The sequence below is a fragment of the Oratosquilla oratoria genome, chromosome 2 (genome assembly GCF_046742065.1).
Source record: "Oratosquilla oratoria isolate Oo_2021 chromosome 2, ASM4674206v1, whole genome shotgun sequence".
Taxonomy (NCBI): domain Eukaryota; kingdom Metazoa; phylum Arthropoda; class Malacostraca; order Stomatopoda; family Squillidae; genus Oratosquilla; species Oratosquilla oratoria.
In genome coordinates, this window is record NC_134778.1 from 14,929,692 (window position 1) to 14,945,211 (window position 15,520).

At 36.0% G+C, this 15,520-nt stretch overlaps 1 protein-coding gene across 4 annotated transcripts in view; it reads right to left on the reverse strand.

Moving 5' to 3' along the window:
* Positions 1–954, reverse strand: part of LOC143037121 (dual specificity protein phosphatase 10-like) — a 42,721-nt gene extending 41,767 nt beyond the window's left edge. For 2 of the 4 annotated variants that reach the window (XR_012967451.1, XM_076205239.1), the window contains exon 1: positions 775–954. The gene's annotated coding sequence lies outside the window, so the exon portion shown is untranslated. The remainder of the gene's footprint in view (positions 1–774) is intronic. The other 2 variants (XM_076205247.1, XM_076205255.1) reach the window with 2 other exon arrangements.
* Positions 955–15,520: the final 14,566 nt, after the last annotated feature.

A 15,520-nucleotide genomic window follows, 5' to 3' on the forward strand; every position in this document is an offset into this window, starting at 1 on the left:
GTTTCGACAGTTAATGCCTTTCTCAATACACAGACAGTCCTTTGGCACGAAATGGAAACAAAAATCTTACACGCAGTTTCAAGGCCTCGGCAACATATATCGTAGGAATACAAAAATAGAATTCATTCAATCGAGGCCGAGACTGTTCGGACTAGTGAAAACACTAGTTCATACAGGCGTTCTGGCTAAGAGTTCTATTCTCATTTTGTGACTATACTTACTTACAATTCACAATTACGTAGCCTCTATTAACAACGAATCTTTTTCTTTACGTTTTCAACAACGCCGAGAAAAACATGAATGTAAAGCCTACATCCACGATATCCTTGTAATATTATTAACGACATAATATTATACGTTGGGGACACATTGGGAGATACAGGAATTTGGGACAAATATATTTATCCTACAAACGTAGGGAGCACTCGTTTACAACTGCAATTCACTATCGTATTATCTTAAGCGTGAATAATTGACAGAGGATGTGCTGACGTTGTCTTCGAGGGCAACAGCTTTTAGCACTCCTAACGCTCCAACTGTTTTCCCGGGGAAAATATCACGGTAGATGAGGTCACTAAACTGATTGGCGCCAGGCAAACAAATGTAAACAGACACCACAATTCTTACAGGTAAACATTTTTCTGTGCATTTCATATTACGCTACACTTGTTTATACTGCAATATATGCTCTCTACTACATTTGTATAAATAAAGTAGCTGCACAATTACTGTTTCAAGCTTCTAGTTGAAAGAAAAATGCGATGGTACACTTACTCTTAACACATTATAAGTACCTCTTGGTATACGATATGTTTAGTTTCCAAAAGTTGTATGAATAGAAGTTTGACACTTTTGATTCTTCACTTACAATAATTTATGAAAAAAATATAACACTAGTTTCTTTCACTAGTTATTCGCTTCTCTTCACGACTTGTTTCAAGCAACTGATTCGTGTTCGCCATGGAGAGCGGGAAATGAGTTGTATGTACTGGATGAGGTAGTTGCCAACAGTCTTATTTTGTTACATTTTATCTTAAACTATGAGGGTAAACATAGAGCAAATATATTATCTATATAATAGTTATGATTAAGATATTGCGTATTTTAGTATATCTTAATTATAATAGTAACTAGGGAAACGAAAATATACCTAGATAAATCTATACATGAAACTTGTAGGTCAAGGGTGGGAAATGGAAGCGACAAGGCAATGACGTCATTCTGACGCACGAAAACGGCAATTCAAAGCATACACATATGTCTTTTTCAATAAAGAAAAAAAAATACCAGCACAATAACTCATTTTATTATGAAAATGTATAATCAAACAAGCCCTGACAAAATAAGGGAACAATAGAGAAAGATTTATAATTTCTTCCTATTGTCGTGTTTCGGACGTCACGTCCGAATATACCCTATGATTCACACACGCATGTATGTAAAGCTTGTCTGTTCTTTTCGTGACCTCAAACTTCGGCGATATATTTTCACGCCCGTTGCTGTTATTATGCTCCCGAAGTAATTTCGTATAATCGAAACCAATTGTTTTCAAGATACAATGAAGCCTAAAAATAGATTAGTTTACATGAATGCACGCAACCGTGTTCCCTTGAGGGATAGAGTACGTGGTACTACTATGAATAATACCCAGGAAATATCTATTTCCTTACGGATACATTTTCACTTGAACCATCCTTTGACTTTTTCAGCGTTAGGAAGAGATAATTTCTAGTTACATGATTACTCAGTGACTGATTCATTCATCAATGTAGCTGATGAGACATATATTTGATGGAAGTACTGTGTTTTGAACTAAATTAACTACAGTAACTGCACAGTCAAAAAACATTTTGAATGCGGATACAAACTGTAGCTTACGCATTGTATGTAAGATTATTTACAACGCAGAATACAAACTATTTGGAATTTTTTTACGTTAGGTAAAGGCAAATACGTTAGGTAAAGGCAAATACGAAAATATGTGACTTTAATTTTCATTCATTCCACGACTGAATAATTTTAAATAGCTGCTGAATAAACAGGAAAAAAATTGCCTTGTAGGAATAAAATCAATATTTTACCAATGGTGAGGTACATGTTTTACTGCCGTTTAAATGGGGGTACATGATTTTTTTAGTTTTTTTTTTACGTAGACTTTTCTACAGAATATCTTGCATGTGTGACTTAGTGTACTGAAATGAACAACTGAAACTATGACAGTGATAAGTGGACACTGGTGAGCGGACTTTGGGTCTGATAACTCAGCCGCAGCAGCAGTTATTTACTTGGCGTCCGGTGACTTTGTACCAATGAGTCCTGTGGGCTCAAAGAATCATTTTATCGATCGATCCATTTGACCCGAAGGTTTGATATACATGCGTCTATCTTGTATAAGGTTTCATTAATGTGCGCCAGCTGGCTTCAGGGGATGAATAGGTGTAATTGTAAATATATATAATATATATATATATATATATATATATATATATATATATATATATATATATATATATATATATATATATATGACACCAACTCCTACATAAAAGTGAATTTATTCAACAACTACATGTTAGTATTCAAGATAATCTACACATGGCACGTATACTGCGGGGGAGGGGGGGGGGTTGAGGTATCAGAATAAAATCTAACCGAAAGAATGCCCACCCCAAACACGTCCCAAACACGTCCGTTGTGTTTGGGAAGGCTCCGCTGACGCGAGGTGAAAATTGTGGTCTCAGTTACTAACTTCATAGGTTCATAGACTCATTACAGACGAAGATTCGGACAATAGTCGTTAGATAGTATGGGATCTTTACCATGTCTCCAAAAGAATGATAAGAGGGGTAATAGAAAAACAAATAAGATTGAGGCAGAAGCCATGAAAAATAACAGAAAAAATTGCTAACAACTCGAATGAAAAAGAACCTTGCAATATGTATAATGAAATTGAAAGTGAAGGAATGGAGGATTGGATTTCGCGTTTTCTTTGTAGAGAGTGGTTTCATGTTCAATGTGTTAATTTGGAGTAGTAACCGTGACAGTAAGAATATTCCAACTAGTCCTCTTAGACTGAATAATGAGCTGAATGATCTAAAGTCAAAACTGATTAAGATCTTAGAGACTCAGTGAAGCATGTGGAGAATGGAAATAAGGATCTTAAAACTGAATTTGGTGATGCGAAGAACCAGTTATCTACAGTAGTTGACAAACTTAATATAATGTTGAATAGACAAAATGTGAATGGAAGTGGATTTACAACTCATTCACCTAATATACACAACAAACTAACCTATGCCGATCTACCGAAATTTAAAAACCAGTTCATTGTGAAAAGTGCATCAGATAATTTCAAGGCCAGAGAGAGAGAGAGAAAAAAAAATGCCAGTGCCCTTAAAAGTGTCCCTATTCAAAATATGAAGATTAAAACAAAACAAAAAATGGTTGTCGAGTTTCGAGATCAAACGGCTCTTCAGAGCGCGGTTGGCAAATAAATAAATGTGTGGGGGGGGGATATAATCTTGGGATGACTGCTGCTATTAAGGAAAAACTTAATCCAAAATTAAAATCTGACATGTTAGTATTGATGAGAATGAGAAGGACTTTGTAGATTATTATTTATCTTTTTTTATTTTAAACGAGTTGCTACGGGTGCTAGTGAGAGACCAAAATGAAGAGCTGACACTAGTAGGCAAAATCAAAGACAAAATAAAATATCAGCAAAATTGTTATAATTGAGTGTAGTCCTCGAATACAAACTGAGGTGATAAAACGTAATGATGAAATCCATACTTACTACAGTAATTGCCCAGTGCTAGATCATTATCATGTGCGACAGTGTTTTTGTCAGGGCTCTGCGGGGCATTGTGAGGATCAGCAGGCATTAAGTGTTCTGGCAACCATAGATTAAGTGCATGCAAGTCTAGTCTGACTAGATGTATAAATTGTGATCGGAAAAGCAAAAAGGGCATTATGGGGTGCGGGTTCTTGAAGGCATAAATAGCCACGATGCGTAATAGAACTGATCATGGGGATTATTAAAAATGTAGTAAACTGTGGTCTACTAAATGTTCAGTCTATTACAAACAAAAATATCGAGATAAATGTTCTTATTATCTTTTATTTATTTATTTATTTATTTTCTTACATTTTGTCACTAACTGAAACATGGGTCAATGCAAGACTACAAAAACTAAGGACATGATTCCTGAAACTCATATTTTTTATCAAATACCTAGGATGAATAGGGTTGGTGGCGGTGTTGGAGTGATAATTTCTAAGGTAAATAGTGATGTCAGGATAATTGATGACCGTATGAATTATACTACCTTTGAATTTATCGACGTGAAAACGACTAAACAATAAAATAGCTAACTTAGTTTTATTGTACAGGCCTCCTAATATCAGTATATTTATCGAACAAAAATGAAAATGTAACAATGAACTTTAAAGAAATTATAGAACTCTATGGGGTGTCAAATCAGATTAATGACGACACTACACTACATGGTAATACTATTGATCTTGTTCTGTGTGACTCTAATAGTGAACTTATGAAGAACATTAAAGTGGAAAAAAATTCTCCCAATCACTATCATCATTTGATCATCTACAAATACAAACTAGAGGACTAAAATTGTATTATGTCTATGGGGTATTATATGAGGTGGATGGTGAATGACAAATAACAGATGATAGGTTACAAAGGATTACAAAGGCGGAGCATGCCGACAGAAGACCTTTTGGTCCATATCTAGGTCGGATGCGAAAAAAATCATAATAATAAAATAAATAAAAACTATAATGTAAATAACAAATAAAATACATAAATAAATGCATAGGCATAGTTAAATAATAAACAAACAGGTAAATAGTAAATAATAATAAATTAACATATAACTAATAATAAATGAAAATCAGACAGACAAATGATAAAAAAAAAAAATAATATAAAATAAATTATAATCATTACAGCATCTTGCTTAGGTGTTTATCTAAATGATTCTTAAAGCTTCGAACTGAAATACATTGCACTACCTGTGCAGGAAGTTTATTCCATTCATTAACTACACGGTTGGCAAAGTTGTTTCTACCTACTTCCAAATTGAATCTATTTCCGGACAGTTTGAGACCATTGTTTCTTGTCTGATTCTCATTCAATGTGAAAACTTTGTCACTTTTGATGTTGTCAATTCCCTTTAAAATCTTAAAGACCTGTATCAAGTCACCTCTGAGTCTACGCTTTTTTTTTTTAGGGAAAACAGATTCATATGTTTTAGTCGATTTTCGTATGATTTATTTTTGATATTTGGAATCAGTTCTGTGGCTCGCCGTTGTACTTTTTCCAGTCTGTCAGTGTCTTTAATGAGATTCGGTGACCATATGGAAACCGCATATTCCAAATGTGGACGAACTAACGATTTATATAGCTTGTAAACGAGTGATGGACTTTTGAAATCAAAAGATCGCGCAATCAGTCCCAGAATCTTATTTGCTTTCTCAGAGGCTGAAATACACTGCTTGGATGATTTGAGGTCGTTACTGATAATTACGCCGAGATCTTTTTCACTATCCACTTTTGCTAACGAATTTCCAAATAACTTGTAACCGTACTTACTGTTATTTTTACCTATGTGCATTACCTTGCATTTACTTGTGTTAAATTTCATTAGCCACTTTTCAGACCATTGCTGTAATTTCTCTAAATCTTCTTGAATATCTAATTGGTTTGAGTGATCATTTGCCACTCCGCACAGTTTTGTATCATCAGCAAATTTGGAAACAGTAGATTTTAGTCCATGGTCTATATCATTTATATATACTATGAATAGAAGTGGTCCAAGAACGGAACCCTGAGGAACTCCACTTGTAACATTTTTCCATCTAGAAGTTTTTCCATTTAAAACAACACTCTGTTTTCGACCATTCAACCAATTACTAGTCCAACTTAATAGGCTACCACTTATTCCGTGTAAAGTTAATTTAGTAAGTAGTCTTTCGTGTGGGACGGTATCAAAAGCTTTTGCAAAGTCTAGATATATTAAATCTATATTGTTTCTTTTGTCATAATTCGAGATAACTGTGTCGTAGAATTCGAGTAAGTTAGTCACGCAAGAACGTTTCCGTCTGAAACCATGCTGGCTATCATTTATCAAACGGTTACTTTCTAAATGATGTTCGATAGCATCTCTGATGATAGTTTCCATTATTTTTCGTACAATTGAAGTCAAACTTATAGGCCTATAGTTATTTGGCTTCTTTTTGTCACCTTTTTTGAATATGGGAGTAACGTTAGCTAGCTTCTATTCTCTTGGGACATCTCCGGATATGATGGATTTCTTGAAAATAATTTCTAATGGAACAACAATCTCATTTTTCATTTTCTTTAAGATTCTTGGATGCCAACCGTCAGGCCCTGGTGTTTTATTAACTTTGAGTTTATCTATACACCTTTTAATTTTTTCTTTTGTTATATTTACCGTAGTGAGTAAGTTTACCCTAGACTTTTCACAGGTTTCAGTTTGGAATTCACTTTGAGGTGTTTCGTTTAAGAATACCGAGCTAAAATAATTGTTTAAGATATTAAACATTCCTTCATTTGAATATTCAAGTTGACCGTCAGCAGATAATAGTGAACCAATGTGATTCCTAACAACCTTTTTATCTCTAATGTAACTATAGAATTCTTTGGGATTCTCTTTGGATTTATCAGCGATGTTCATTTCGTATTGTCGTTTTCTTTTTCTTATTGTCTTTTTTAAATCTCTCTGTATTGATACATAACTTTCATAGTCATTAGATGCACCCGAGCACTTATATTTCTTATAAGCCTGTCTCTTTTTAGCAATACTTTTTTCAGTTTCTTTGTCGAGCCACTTTGGGCGAGCCTGATTTGGTGGACGTTTGTCCTTAAAAGGAATGTAAGTTTGAATCATCTTAGTGAGCTTATCTTTAGTACGACCTCTCGGTCGAGATGTAAATACAAAACAAAACAAGATCTCAGTCAGACGACCACGACAACATGATTCACCCAGTCGCAGCAGGGTCTCTAAACACTAGAAATTGTATAAATGAATATGAGAAAAAAATGACCTCCATCTGCTTCTAGAGGTATCATCTATAGAACTGAATAATTTAGCTAACCAGTTGTGCCATTGTTTGGATAAAGATGTAGAGAAAAAATACAGTTGTGTAAGTTGTTATACAAACTTATATCAAAGTGTGTTTGCATCTAATTATGAAAAAATGTGTCCGTTGATTTGAACAAATTAACACGAGACCAGACTCTTTTTCTATTCACCGCTGAAAGTAATATAGCTAAGAAAGAGCGTAGAAAAGCTGAGATATTAGAGGCAAGGTCAAACTGAGCAATTGAGGAGTGAATTTTTAGTGCAAAGGAAGTGATGAAGTTAAGATTTGCAAAGAAGAAGTATATTTGTGAAGAAGTTAAGAATATTGGTAATGACACTGAAAAAAATGTACAAGCTTTTTGGAACATGAACTGGATAAAAAAGGAACCAGTTTTGCCTCCACATAAAGACAATATCACTTTGGCTAATGACTTTAGAAAAAATTATGAAGAATGATTATAAACATTGCTGCCAAAAATGAACGGGAAGATAGTTCCAAGTGTTAGTGTGACAGTGTCAGGAAATAAGATAGTTGAGTTGGGAGGTGATAGTAATCTCAAATGAAATACAAAGTATCCGTGTAGGGACTAACAATTACAAACTCTTCTCAAGATTTACCAGTTTTAAGACTGTAGAAAGGGATAAAGTGCAGAAACTTTTAAGTGCATCTAAAGCTAACAATAACTGTATCGAATCTTACCCTACGGCAGATATCCATGATTCATCAAACTTTGAACTAGTCATAGATATTTTTTGGAGGATCATCAATCTTAGCCTTACACAAGGATTTTTCCCGAACATTGCGACAAAAGCGGTAATAGTTCCATTGCACAAAGGATAGGGTGACAAGAATGAACTGTCCTCATATTGACCAATACCTAACCTTTCACATCTCTCTGAGCCCACTGAAAGAGTTGTTCATCAGCAAATAATGGAGTAATTAGAATGTTGCAATTTCTTTTCTATAAATAACCAGCCTCGTAAATTAAATTCCACTGAAACTACTTTATGTTCTCTTATCAATTATCTTATACTTAACATGGACGATGGTAAGCGTTCTCTCTTGAGGTTGCTTGACCTTAGTGCTACCTTCGACAAGGATTCGTGAACTTGTGGAGTTAAGTATTGGAGGTACTATACTTAATTGGTTCAAGAGTTACCTGTATTCAAAATCATACTCAGAGACATTTTTACCAAATCCATATCATTACATAGAGGTGTTCCCCAAAGGAACGTGATTGGGCCATCACTTTTTATATATATAACTAAATTTTCTAGAATAATTGATAGTTTAGGTTTTGAAAATAGAGCCTATGCTAATGACACTCAAATATATTTCTCTATTAAAGATTTTGAAGAGGACATACACAAGATATATATACTGATGAAGGAAATAAAATCGCGGATGACTAGAATGAAACTTAAGTTGAATTAGGATAAAACAGAAGTAATGATTGTTGGATGAAAAAAGAAACTGAAACACTACTCAAATCTTGAATATATCACTATAAATAGGGCACGCCTTACTCTTCATAAAAGTGTAAAATATCTGGGCGTTATCCCAGATGAGAGTTTAACTATAGAAAAAAAACAAGTTAATAGCACTATAAAAACTATAAACATCACATCTGCAATATTGCGTTCATAAGAAAGTACCTTGATAGCAAAAGCAAATATTTGGTTTCTTATTCAGAATTATGTCATAAGTAGATTTGATTATTGTAACTCTCATTTATCAAAAGATACCAAACTATTTGCTGAAAAGGCTGCAGATGATAATGAACAAAGCAGTCAAATTCATCCTTCGAGATAGAGCCTAATTGAGCTTTACTGGCTACCAGTAAAGGCGGGATTTGAATGTAAAATATGTTGATTGAGCTACCAAGCAGTGGAATTAAATTGTCCTAAATATCTAAGAGACCAATTTATTGATTATGATAGTGACCAAATCCCTTTGACAAGGCACTCAGGTAATCCCACAAGGCTTCAGGAACCAAGAATTAACCTGGAAATTGGAAAAAAAATCCTTTTTTTTCTGCACCTCGGATCTACGACCAATTGCCTAGTCAATGAAAAGATACTGAAAATGTAGAAATATTTAAGAGACACCCTAAAACCCATTTTTTTTTAATTCTACGACCTTCACAAGTGGGTCATTACTAGTGATTATGTTATCTAAGTCTTCAAATTGTACATATGGATCTTCATAAACAAAATAAGACCCGTCTGAGGATCCTTATCGGCTCGACTAGAGGGTCTAAAGACCAGAAATAAGAAGTTTGTTTTTCGTATAAGGAACCCATATTCGGCATTCGTACTAAGGAGGTACCACAATATGATTTAAGAAAAACAAATGAGAGAAGACCATCGTTGAATTGTTCAATGGGAAGTAAGGAATTTGCAAAGGCGAATGAGGAGACAGATTGCAGACAAGTGATCCTTCACCTGACAAACATATTATTAAAAAGGTCAGGGAGCCTATGGTCTTACGAAAAATGATAAATGAGCATTCACTGTATGTATGAAGATTATGAAAATATACAGAGATCCTAAGTCATCCAAGAATTGAATATACAATAATGGTATCCCCGAACATATAAGATGAAAGATTTCATAAAGACTGAGAGAATAAAAAGAACATCAAATAAAATGGTTCCTAGCCTCGTAGATAGATCGTAGAGAGACTGGTAGCACCAGGCTTGCCAACCAAAGAGAAAAAAGGGGACCTGGTTGTCGTTAGGTTCAAGGCAGAGAACAAAGATTTTGACCGGATGGCTCTTGGTCTAGAATAGGCAGGCATCAACAGAGCATGGTGAAAACTATATAAAACTACTTGCCTGCACTGGTGGCGTAATTGGAAGCTTGGTTCGAATATCGCAGAACTTCTCTCCAGTTCTCAGCAGTGAATATTACCTGCCCCAGCATAGGGCAAAAGTGACGATTTAAGACGACACGCCTTCTGGCGTAAGCAACTCAATTTCTTTTTCTGAAAAATATAGTTTTCCATACAGGTTCCTTGAATAACTTAGGGCTGGAATCCAACAAGTTTTTAAAATAAGGTATGGTGGTTGGATATAAGAGACAGGATCACACGAATCTAGCTCCTTTCCTGTATACTATAAGTGTTGTAGATAAATACAACTATGTAAATACATTCACATCTATCCACCTACACGCACACACACATGCACCCACATCTAAACACCCCCACACATTCACACACACACACACACACACACACACACACACACACACACACACACACACACACACACACACACACACACACACACACACACACACACACACACACACACACACACACACACACACACGCGCGCGCGCGCGCGCGCGCATATCCATGGTGCATGGGAGAGGGAATTCATAGAACTAAAGAAAGAGATTATGAATTTAAGAAAAGACTACTTCCATGTAAACAAAGAGGTGTGTGATCTAAAAAAAAGAATGCTGAAATAAATAATGAACTGAGTGAATTAAAAAAAGAACTAATTGAAGTTAAATGTGAAAATGAAAGGATGAAAAAAGATACCACCAATAGTACAGGCAATGTCTGAAAGAATTGAAGAAAATTTAGGAGAGGAAAATTTACAGAAGATTAAGAAATGAAATGACAACAGAGAAAACAAAGAGATATCTTTTAAATAAATAGTACAACAACAAATGAAGGAGAATGCAAAAGGACACAATTATTCAAGTAATCAAAGAAAAAGCAAATTGGGTTAGAGATACAGTGGATGAAAAAAGTGTATTGTAGTAAAGGAAAATCATGGCATAGTTAGGTACTTGAGAGAAAAAACAGGAAAGGAAATAGCAAAAACAAATCTAAAAGAAGTACAAGACAGAGACCAAGAAGTAGAAAAGGAAATAGAAGAAGTATATAGCATGGGACAATAAAAAAAATCGACCACTAAAGATAAAATTAAGGTCAAAAATGGTAATATAAGACATACTGGTAAAATCAGAAAAGTTAGCAAAGAGTCAACATTACAGCAATATATGGATAACAAGAGAAATGAATGTTGAGGAAATAGAAAGAGAGAAGGCACAAAGAGATGAAGCTAAAAAAAAAAAAAAAAAAAAAAAAAAAAAAAAAAAAGAGAGAGAGAGAACGGAGGCAGAAAGATAGGAGTTCCATGTCTTAGACATGAGGCTGAGAAAATGGTATGCTCGGGTAAGCAAAACGAAAGGAACAGAAAACGAGATTGGGAAGCAAAAAATAAAAGTGGCTTATACTAACATAGACGGATTGATATCAGAATTAAGAGAACTAAACGATTACCTGTCAGAAGAAAAAACAAATATAATGGGAATTGTGGAGACAAAATTAAGGGGTCCACTACCACCAAATAGTGTTGGACATAGATTATATAATCATTGGACCAAAAATAGAGACGAGGAACAGGGCAGAGGAGTCATGTTTTTGGCTAAGAAAAACTTAAGTTTGACGAAGGTTACAGAAGGTATAATCAGTGTGGACATTATCATGATTAATGTTGAAGATAATAACATGAAAAGTAAAAAGATTGCAGTGATTTTATGTGCTCTCAAAAACGAGATCTTGGAAAGGGGGCAAACATTAAAAATGTTAGAAGATACAAGACATCCATTACACGAGATACTGAAGAATTATGGGAGATTCTAACCGCACGGAAATCTGTTGGGAAGAGATGACAGTGAAAGGTGGAGAATATCTATGGGGAAATGTATTACTTGATATGACTATAGAACATACAATGACACAATGGGTAAAAGAAAATACCAAATATAGAAGTAATGAAAAATCGTCGAGACTAGATTTAATATTTATAACGGAACCTGAAACAGTGAATAAAATTGAATATAAGACACCATTTGGGAAGAGTGATCACATATAAATAGAATCTGAACTAAAGGAGGAATTATATATAGAGAAAGAAATAAGAAATACAGAAAAGGAAGACTGATGTGCAATAAAACGGACTTTGTGAATCTTAAGAAGTTCTTTCAAAATGCAAAGTGGGAAACATTCTACAATGAAGAAACACAAGGGGAAGAAAAATGGATGATTTTGATGGAAATTTGTAATGAAGGAGTGGATGAATACGTACTAAGACATAAATCAGGAAAAGGTGTATGATAAGTGCTGGTTTAACAGAGCATGCAGTGAGGTGAAAGATAGAAGAGATAAAGCTTGGAAAAGATGGAAAAAGATAAAAAAAAGAAAAGGAAACTGGTAAATATACATTAGTCAAAGAAATGAACAAATAAAAGTGCGCAGAGATGAAAAAAGAAACTACGAAAAAGACATCATAAAAAATGAGATCAACCTAAGCTATTCTATAGATATGTGGATGGTAAACTTAAAGAATAAACAGGAAATGGTGAAACTACGTCATGGTAATCCAGAGTACACAGAAGATTTAGAAATGGCTGAAGTCATGAACAATCATTTCAAGTCCGTTTCACTAGAGAAAAAATACAGCATTGGGGTGAAGGGAACAAAGTGCGATTCCCCCCATGAGGGAAATAATAATAAGACAAAAATAAATAATGGATCAATTAACGAACTTTAATGTCAGGAAATCACACGGCCTAGACGGAGTAGCAAGCTGGATACTAAAATGATGTAAAAAAGAATTAATGGACAAAATATATAACATAATAAACTGCTCACTCAAAGAAGGAAAAATACCAAAGGACTGGAAAATGCCAATATTGTACCAATATATAAAGGAGGAAACAAAGAAGATCCAACATATTACAGACCGGTCTCCCTTACAAGCATTCTAGCCAAAATTTGTGAAAAAATGATCGAGAATAGATGGATAAAACACCTGGAAGAAAACAATATAATAAATCCGAGACAATTTGGATTCAGACAAGGAAGATCATGTGCTACAAACTTAATCTATTTCTACTCAAGACTAATAGATATAATACAAGAAATGGATGGATGGGCTGATTGTGCTTTCCTACACTTACAAAACCCCTTCGACAAAGTGCCACATATAAATTATAAAAAAAAAAAAAATGGGAAACATAGGAGGGATACAAGGTAAACTATTAAACTGGATGGAGGATCTTTTGCATGGAAGGAAAATGAGGGTAGTGCTCAGAGAAAAGTGTTCAGTTTGGGAGGAGGTGATAAGTGGAGTTCCACAGGGATAAGTATTGGCTCCCATAATGTTTGCTATTTATGAGAATAACATGGATGAAGATGTTACATGAGCTCCTTTGCAGACGACGCTAAATTGCTGAGGAAAGTGAATACTGAAACGGATTGTGAATCACTGCAGAGAGACCTAAACAAAGTTTGGATATGGAGTCAGAAGTGGGAAGTAGACTTCAACATCAAGAAATGTAGCATTATGGAATTCGGAAAAAGTTAAATAAAAGAATATCAGGACAATATAAAATCGGAACAAAGGAGGTAAAGAAAGTGGAAACTGAAAAAGACCTGAAGGTAATCATCACAAACGACATGTTGTTGGAGGATCCTACAACTTGCTAAGATCAATAAAGGTGGCTTTTATTTATTTGGACGAAGAAATGGTAAAACTAAAATAAAAATACTGGTCACACTAATAAGGCCTAGACACTACGGTCACCCAGTACCAAAAAGAATATAAAAAGATTGAAAGAATCCAGAGAGCAACTACGATGGTGGCCCCAACACTTTCAAATATGTCATATGAAGAGAGATTATCAAAACTGAATTTACCGACTCTGGAACAAAGAAGAGAAAGAGGTGACCTGCTGACCATCTACAGAAACATGAAAGGCACAGAAGTCCTTGATAGAGAGGACTTACTAAAGTGGGATAAGAGAAATACATGGGGCCATGAAAAGAAACTCAAAAAGGATAGTTATAGAAGAAACCTGAAAAAACAGCTTTCCACACAGAGTGGTGGATGTCTGGAACAAACTGGGCGAAACAATAGTATGTGCAAAAACCATACACGAATTTAAGAGCAAACTAGACACTGTGAGATACAAAGACGGGGCATCACGAGCATAGCTCCCCTTCCCGTAAGATACAACTAGATAAATACAACTAGGTAAATACACACACAGGCACAGACACACACACACACACACACACACACACACACACACACACACACACACACACACACACACACACACACACACACACACACACACACACACACACACACACACACACATACATATATGCGGCTGTCAGGTGAGACGGCTATCCTTCAACTGGTACCATGTAACCCAGTACTACCTGCCGCATTGCTGGCTTGTCGACAACTAGACCAGCTTCCCCACTGGTGACTCGCAAATGAGGAAGGTGTGTTGGACACCCAGATGGAAGAAAAAGAAAACCATCAAGAGATCAAGAAGACAAATGAACTCTAAAGTGCAGTTTACACGAGTACTGTGTTGGCACCAAGTTCCCGTTCTCCCGGCAGCCTTTCCCCACTTTGCTCGTGTGGACCGTAGCTCACATGAGCAAAGCGGGAAAAAACAGCCGAGGAAACGGGAACTTGGTTCCGAAACATTGCTCGTGTAAGCCGTGCTTGAGTCCATGGCTATCCAAACCCCATTATGAGTCACTGACCCGCGTGTTTGCCGTGAGTGCCATCCCTGCAGGGCCTAGAGACGGGAGTCCTGGAGGCTGAGTGATGTCCCACTGTCATAGTTGCACTGAGGTGCCCCCACCTTAGGACTAGCAACACGTCTCTATCAGGGCCAAGACGGGTGTCCCTTCTTGGCTTAGGAAGAACATAAGAACATAAGAATGAACATAAGAACATAAGAATGGAGACTGCAAGAGACCATATGGCCTACACTAGGCAGCTCCGTATCCATCACCACCTGTCATTCCCATCCATAAAGTTGTCTAATCGTTTCTTAAAACAACTGATAGTTTCTTAAAACAACTGATAGTTTCTTAAAACAACTGATAGTTAGAAAGGCAAATCGGCTGGGCTGACTAACTTGAATCTGTGGGTCAGGCACGTCCAAGGTCAAGCAAATACCACCTAGAGCGACACCTCACGGTTCGCGACTGTAATCCCCTAGTGTCAAGATGGTGGATGCGTATACTCCCATTACCTCTGGGACTACTGGTTTAATATGGATATCCAAATACTGGTCTCCCCTCGTTGGGCTCGGTGGTGGGTGGGGGCATGGGAGAGCGAATCACAGGCTGATCATGACATATGTTCATGGGATGGGCTTGCAACCTGTCCCGTCAAAATTACCAAACCCGCTGTGCGAGGTGCAGGGGTGTTGGAAATGAGTCACAAAGACGTCGAGTCAGACCCGGAGTGAACCTCCGGCAGGCTCTCCATGTGGGCGCCTGTAATATTCTCTCTCTCTCCCAAGACGACCGACTACCCATTTTTCTATCGATGGAG